This window comes from Epinephelus moara, chromosome 2, assembly GCF_006386435.1.
Source record: "Epinephelus moara isolate mb chromosome 2, YSFRI_EMoa_1.0, whole genome shotgun sequence".
NCBI lineage: Eukaryota > Metazoa > Chordata > Actinopteri > Perciformes > Serranidae > Epinephelus > Epinephelus moara.
The window spans coordinates 18,627,374-18,635,361 of record NC_065507.1 but is presented as its reverse complement, the minus strand read 5'-3'; positions in this window follow the sequence as shown (position 1 = coordinate 18,635,361).

Below are 7,988 nucleotides of genomic sequence, written 5' to 3'. Positions count from 1 at the left end.
GATCTCTAAATTTCTTAATCAGAAGTTGCCGCACCACAGATCTGTGATATCTGTGATACTCAGATCCAGGATAGAAGCAAGATTCTGCAGTTGCCACACAGCAACACTGACCTAGGGTTTTATTAGCTTGCTCAATTATGAAACAAATACAGTGCTATTTCTTGGATGGGCGTGGTGACTGTTCTTATCTAACTCTCTGCAAGAAATGAATGAGCACACGTCCCAAAATGACTTCTTTAATCTTGAGTTTTCACCTACAATGCTAAACATATACTCCAATAACCTGCCTTTTACAGTTTTGTCTGCAACTGCTAAAACATTCCTTACATATGCTGAATTCACTTATTAAATATTGTTTAGACCATTCTCTTACCGCCATGCAACTCAGCAGATCAGTTAATCTCTCATCCAAAATGCACTACAGCAAATGAAACACTGCTCAGAATCAACTCTTGTACCTGAACAGACAACAGCTGGCTCCCAAAAGCAACACTTTGTCCCCTGTTACACAATGACCCTAAAACATTAACAACAGACAGAGCTTTAGACAGTGTCATGATTGTCTTATTTATTTAGCATAAACCAAGATTCAATTACAACAAAAAGATCTTTGCTGTTATTATTGCATGGATTGTACTAGCCTACAGTATATGTCATGGAAATGAATCAGAAATGTTGCACTGTGCTTCAGTAGGCTTGATTTTTTTTTTTGCCATCATTGCAAAGAGTAACTTCAAGTGCACAAAATAAAACTTAAGTATTCCAGTAATTCAATTCAAAACCAGAGGGGCACTCAGAGAGCACAGACCTTGGCCAAGGCCAAATACCCTATCTTGCACTGTTAACGAAAGTAAAAAATAATTTGTGTGTCCGCCCTGCAATTCTGATCCTCTCCAAAATTTAATGGGCTCCTTCTTGGCCTGTGCTTCACCCCTCCACCAAGTTTCATGTAAATCTGGCCAGTAGTTTTTCTGTAATACTGCTGGCAAACAAACAGACTGGACTGGAAACATAACCTCCTTAGTGGAGCTAATTATGCATATTTACTATACATGTATAGGATGCTACAGATACAGAAATACAACAGTGGTAGTCAACACTGCCTTCTGTGTCCTCATCCACATCACACCTTTTTGCAATCTTCTGCAGATAGGTTCAGACATCCAGCAGTCATTCGTCCAAGATGGACATCTGAGCATGTGGCAGGTGGGCCTAAACTTTTGACCTCCATTAGGGAAAGTAAAGTGACACTGTCCTGGGAAGGCCTATATACCGCTCTGTCACTGGAAGAGAACGGTGACACGCCACATCATTCCATATGACTACAAAACGTTCTCGATTACACCTCATTTGCTCCCATTCCTCACCTGGCTCAAGTCATCAAGGACTGAAGAGAGCTAATGTGTTTAATATCCAGATTTTTCCGTGTTTCGTTTTAGATGTAGATGTAGCAGAATGGTGCAAACTGCGGTTTGATTTACAGTAATTTTGTGTTATTTATGTTGTGAACATACACTCACCGGCCACTTTATTAGGTACACGTAATCAGCCAATCACGTGGCAGCAACTCAATGCATTTATGCATGTAGACATGGTCAAGACAACCTGCTGAAGTTCAAACTGAGCATCAGAATGAGGAAGAAAGGTGATTTAAATGACTTTGACCGTGGCATGGTTCTTGGTGCCAGACGGGCTGGTCTGAGTACTTCAGAAACTGCTGATCTACTGGGATTTTCACACATAACCATCTCTAGGGTTTACAGAGGCTGGTCCCAAAAAGAGAAAATATCCAGTGAGCAGCAGTTCTCTGGGTGAAAATGCCTTGTTGATGCCAGAGGTCAGAGGAGAATGGCCAGACTGGTTCAAGATGATAGAAAGGCAACAGTAACTGTGTGATGCTATCATGTCGATACGGAGCAAAATCTCTGAGGAATGCTTTCTGCACCTTGTTGAATCTATGCCTCAAAGAATTAAGGCAGTTCTGAAGGTAAGAGGGGTCCAACCGTGTACCAGCAAGATGTACAGCAGTTTAGTTCACATTGACCTCTGTTGCGCTGACCAGGGCTGGGTATCCGTAACAAATATTTTTTAAGTTAATGCCCGAAATAACTCCGGTACCATGTAGCATTGAAACATCTCCAGCCAAACGATACCTGCATTCGATCCTTTTTGCACCCAGATCTGGTAAAAAAAAGACCATTTGTATGGTTTTGCTTGCAACCAATTCCCGCAGGCATTCTTCAGTTTAAATATATGTATGATTGGCCCACTACCACAGCAGCTACAGCACATACAGTCTGTGGTGAAGTGAAGTTGAGCGTGGTGCATTTGACTGTCAAACTCAGCAAGCCGAGATGCCACCATGAAAGTATGGGAGCATTTTACGCAACTGAATGATTCCATTCACATAATGGTCATCGAATGAAGTGGGAAAGAAAAGATATCAAATGAAGGACTGTAGTAGTATCTGTATCACTTTAAGGGTCATGGTTTTGTAATATTTCAAATGATCCCCAGCCTTAGTGCTGACTGTGAAGAGCTGTGAAAAAGTTAAGTCAAGTTAAGACATGCACGCTACCATTTCTAGAAAAAAATAATTAATAATGTGAGCCTCAGTGGAAAAGAGTAGCAGAACAATGTGTCTGTTTATAAGTGAATGTGCCCACAGTGTGCACACGCGTGTATTACAAGCTGAACTGTATCCAAAAAAGAGCCAATGTTTGCTGTTCCTCTCCAAGTGCTAATAAGCAACAGTAGCTTGGAAATCCTAGACGGCCCTGCGCTCACCAGCCTCCCTCTGCCTCTCTCTCTCTTACAAGGGATTAAGTTGTCAGGTTACATTGAACTGTGAGCGCCCTCCACCCAGACAAAACCGTCTTAAGGTGCAGGCCGTCCAGTTATTTTTAACTCTGTTGGGTAAGCCTCCACTCTCCACAGCCCACTCCAGCGCATAGACATGTATGGGCCTCTGTGTTCTGCTTTATTATGTGGACTCAAGGAGAAGTCATCACAGTGGGTGTGTTTATATCCACACTGTATTGTGAATTGGTTTGATACTGTATCTACATGTTGCACTCTGTGTGTGTGTGTGTGTGTGTGTGGCCATCACAGCCATTTAACAAGACTGTCTGGCTACTACTGGTCAGATTTTCTGAAGAATTACATAATGGACCTTCACTGAAGAGCACCAGACTGACAAGATCACCTTTACTGACGTCACCACACACACAGACACTCAGACACACACGCACACACACAAAAAACGTGAATTAGGAGCGCAGGGTGCAGGCAGCAGATTGCAGACACACAATACCGTTCCTCTTTCCTTTTGTTACACTACCCTGCGTCCCACTCTCTCTGCCTTTCCCACTTTCTCTCTCTTTCGCCTCACATCCCACCTATCTGGAACTACCGTCTATTTTGGGAGCTCTGTGCCGGCCAAGTATCGGCTGCAATGTGTAGAACACATCACGGGTAGGGGCCCCTTTGAGACACGAAGTGTTCTGGCTTAAGCACTGTGGTAAGTGGGTGTATAGGCTACTTTGTATAATCTCCCAATCCCTGGTCTTTATTTGTTTCAGATCAGATTTTAAACCTTTTTGTGACACAATGAATGAAAATTTCAACTTTTATTTAGCAGTAGAATACTATATTAAATGTGTAGGGTTAAAAAACAGATTTTCGGTGCAAAACTCAGTCTAGTTGCTGATTGGATCTTCACCTGGATTTCCACACTTAAAACATTCATGAAAAATAGAAAATTTTGGCTTAAGTTTATAAAAAGGCTGAGTATTTTTTGAGGAGATGGAGGCCTGTAACGTGCTGCTCATACCATAGGTCCTCATATGATTTATGGTCATGTCCATTATGCGGTAAATATGACAAAAAGCCCAGACAGTTATTGACTGTTTCAATATATTGCTTTATTCCTTGTTCATTTATCAAAGCCAGGGAGCCCCCCATAAATCAGCTGAATGAGACAAAACAGAAGACCACGGTGACAGATTCCCTACGTTTAAACTACGACTGTACAACCCTGAAGAAAGCCAGCATGAGAAAAACCAGACCTCACCACATTTCAGCTGCTGACATTTCTACAATTACTCTTCAGTTCTCATGAGTGAGCTGCTGACATTTTTGTGCAGTTCACAAATTTTGCTATATCATCAAGTGAATACTCGCATTAAATCAATACGGTTATTTGTACTTTTTTTTTTCTCTTACAGAAAACAGGAAACCCTCTGGAGTGTGTCTATTTATAGTGAATAGAATTTCTAGTAATATAACTTCATATATCATGTGAACACCAGCTGAGATGAGTGCTCATGTGGTTTCACACAGTTTCTCATTCATGCCACTAACATTGTTTTCTATAATAATTATCTGAGTGATTATCACTGTGGATTTGTAAGTTTTATGGGTGCCTGTATTTTGGATTCCCAGCAGGTTTACACTTCATTAAATTGACAAAATGATGACTCAGACTTACAGCTGAGTATAGCTGAGTTTGTGGTGAAAAAAGGATGCAGAGTTAGGACCATAGACTGTATAAAAGGTAATGGATGTAGCCTCCATGACATCACCCATTGGCTTGTGGACTCCCGTTTTGAAGCCTTGAGTCATCTTGGACTTTTGGAGCCAGAAGTGACCATATTCAGATGGGAGGGTGGAGCTGTGGAGCACAGAGGTGTGGATCTTGCTCATAGACTGTAGCGCAGCCCCTGTGAGGGGGTGGGGACCCGCAGTCCTGTCAACAACAAACAAGAATTGAGCATAGCGTTAGTTCAGGCAGGGCACAATGTCAAGCTCAGCTCACATCTCAGCTACATCAGCTGATCCCAAACAGAACAGTCAACTGATGGAGCATCTGATAGATGAAGGGAGTCAGCTGATAGATCACATGATTCTTCTCTATGCAACCAATTGGCGAATCTCATTCAGGGCACCCTATTTAAACTGCTCTGGCCTGCCTACTGTTGCTGCTTCCTCTGCAAGCTGCTTTGCTCTTTGAGACTCCAGCTCCTCCTCTTCATGCTGTGTCTGACTTATCAATGTCATTTCTGTTTGTCATTGATGCTGGCTGTGTTCTGTTCCTGGGGGGTCTTTGCTGCTGCTCTCCCTGACTTAGGCTTCCCACGTAGATGCATGGAAGGGGAGAGCGGTGTGCTCTCTCTGCTTTAAGGTCTTCCACAAAAGCACAAGGAAGGGCAGGGAGGTTTGCTCTGTCTGCCTTAATCTTTGCATGTTGGCGCATGGAAGGGCGGAGAGGTGTGCTCTCTCTGCTTTAGGCTTTTCATGTAAGTGCATGGAAGGGCAGAGAGGTGTGCTCTCTCCACCTTAGGCTTTCCACAGAAGCTCTCTGCATAGACCCGAGGAAAGGCAGAGAGGCCCCAGAACACAGCCATACTGCAAAATATAATACTGCAAATGGAAATAAAGTTTTCTTTGACTAAAGTGGTCCTGACTGAAGTAAAAACAAAAAGTTTTTATAATTTCTAAAAATTATAATTACATAGGATGCGCATCATGTTGAAATGCATTTTCAAACCAATATTGGTATGAAATAAAATAAATATTAAAAAGAATCTTTGCTGGTCCAAAGTCTTCTTTGTTATATATGTCAGAGCCAATCAGGAAGATTTAGAAAGCAATAGCGAGGTCAACGAGGATGAAACAGGCCTACCTGATTGCAAAGACCTTGATTGACAGGAAAAGTCATATAGATAGAATGTCATTCTATTTTCATGTAAAGAATACATCATAAATGTTGGAGACAGCCCAACAGTGAGTCCACCATGCGCCCTGCAGCTTCAACATTATTGCCTCCGACAGCTTGACAGCGGTTGTAACACTTTATAGTTTCTAATGTTAAAAAAAGCTTCAACAGTTAGTCAGTACAATAAATTGTGTCCAGTGTCCTCAAGTGCTCAGTCAATTCTGTTGTGCATTTAAAATGCTAAGTATTCTCACTATTTCATTTGCATGCTCTGTGGTGTAGGAAGGGGCCTTGCATTGTGGTGCTGCAGACTGTAGACATTCTTCTCAGTTTATTTCTGCTGTAAATTTGGGCATTTTACACGGGGGTCTATGGGAATCGCTTCGCTTTTGGAGCCAACCTCAAGTGGCCATCTGAGGAACTGCAGTTTTTCGGCACTTCCTTTTTTTTTAGCCCCAGAGAAATGAACCTGGCCTCTATAAGTTTAGCATTTTATCTGGCAGCCATTTATTTCTCTTCTTTTGCGTACTCACCTCCTCAAAGTCTATAGCTGTTGTCTAGACAGTGCTTTTAGTGTATTTAGCTTTAGTAGGTTGCATAACGGCCCCTGAAATTGTAGTTTTTCAAGAATGGAGAGTATTCCAACAGCTCCCAGCGCCATAGTTTACCTCTGCATCAGCTGAGGAAAAAAACGCATACCTCACTTTAGCAAACTATTGCTGTGACGCTGATATTTCTTTCCGCTCCTCTTACCTGGCAAAAGCTCCCATGCGAAGCATTCATTTTTAATAAAACTTGCCTCAGTGGCTGAGTGTGATAGGACATGTATTTTATTAGAGCATTGTGTTTTCATGAGGTGACAGTGCACTTGGGATCTCATTAAAATACACTTGGAAGGAGGCCGTTCTTCTACTTATGTCTGGACCTAATTTAGAAAAATGACACTTTCCATCTACGTGTAAATTGTCAGCGTCTGACAAATGTGAGCACACATGGGCAAAATTCACTTCCCCAGATTTTAAATGGCCTAAAGCAGCTGCCACAAATGAACTGAGCCTTTTGATATCTTCTTACAGTCTATATTACACACAAAATACAGAGTAGGTGGCTAAGCATACGTTAATATTCTTATATACCTGGAAGCTGGTGGAGAGCTGCAGCGACAAGATAGTATTCCCTTTGTAGAATTTACCTTCTCCGTCATTGATATTTGCATCATTAAGTTTTGTCACAACTGTATTTTGTAATATAATTCAATTTTTCAGGTATTGTTGATACTTTTTAAAAGGATTTTATTGATTTCTTTGTTCAGATTTTGTAGTATATCTTATTGTCAGACACTGAATGCCTGTCTCCAGACTGTATAAACACAGTGGACAATGATGGAAATAACCATCATCCTATCCCTGACAGTATATGTGCAATCTCCTGATTCAGTCCTGCTTGCTTTGGGCCACAAGACGCACTTTTTCCTCTGGGGGCTAAAGGTCATGGAAGATTGTGGGAGCACGCTGCGCCACAGGCTGCGGTTGCGTCACCAACAGTATTGAGTCAGGTGCACTCCCGAAGATCTCAATGCCAGCTGCCGTCGAGGCAGGGATAATCTGCCTAAGCAGCTTTCACATGATTTCACCCACAGGGAAGAATTTAGGAGAGGTTTGTAAACCTCTTCAGACCTGGCCTTGGAGCTTCTTCCTGCTTTGACTTAAGAGGTGAACAAGGGCTGTACAGCAGACACTACACCAGAGAATACTGTGTAAAAAAAACAACCTGTCTCTACTCATTTGGAATTTATTAATTCCTGCACACTCACACAAATGCTTGTAACTTATCTAAAAATCAAGCACATGTGCATCTTGTCCATTAGTGCTTTGTTCCCAGACTTTCTACGTATCACTCCGTTAGTCATTAAATTGAAAGCACCACAATGAGACGAGAAGTGATAAGAAACATTGATCAGATCTTACTTAGATGTCCTGAGGGAGAGTATCTCTACAGTGGACAGAGAGCAGCATTAGATTTATCTTCTTGAAAAGACAGCAGGAAGTCTCTGTGACCTTCTCTGTGAGGGTCAAATGAACTTGAACAGATGAAGTTAATCTACTAACAGCTAGGGGTCAGAGTCAATGGCCTGATGACTATACATGCTGTGCAAAGATGTGACTGGTGTTACATATTCCAAAGGGCACTGGCAACCCTATCCCTGGAGGGAAAACTGTCTGGGTTGGTCTTAGGCGTCCATGCAAAGCTCAGACTTTTGGCATTTGATGGC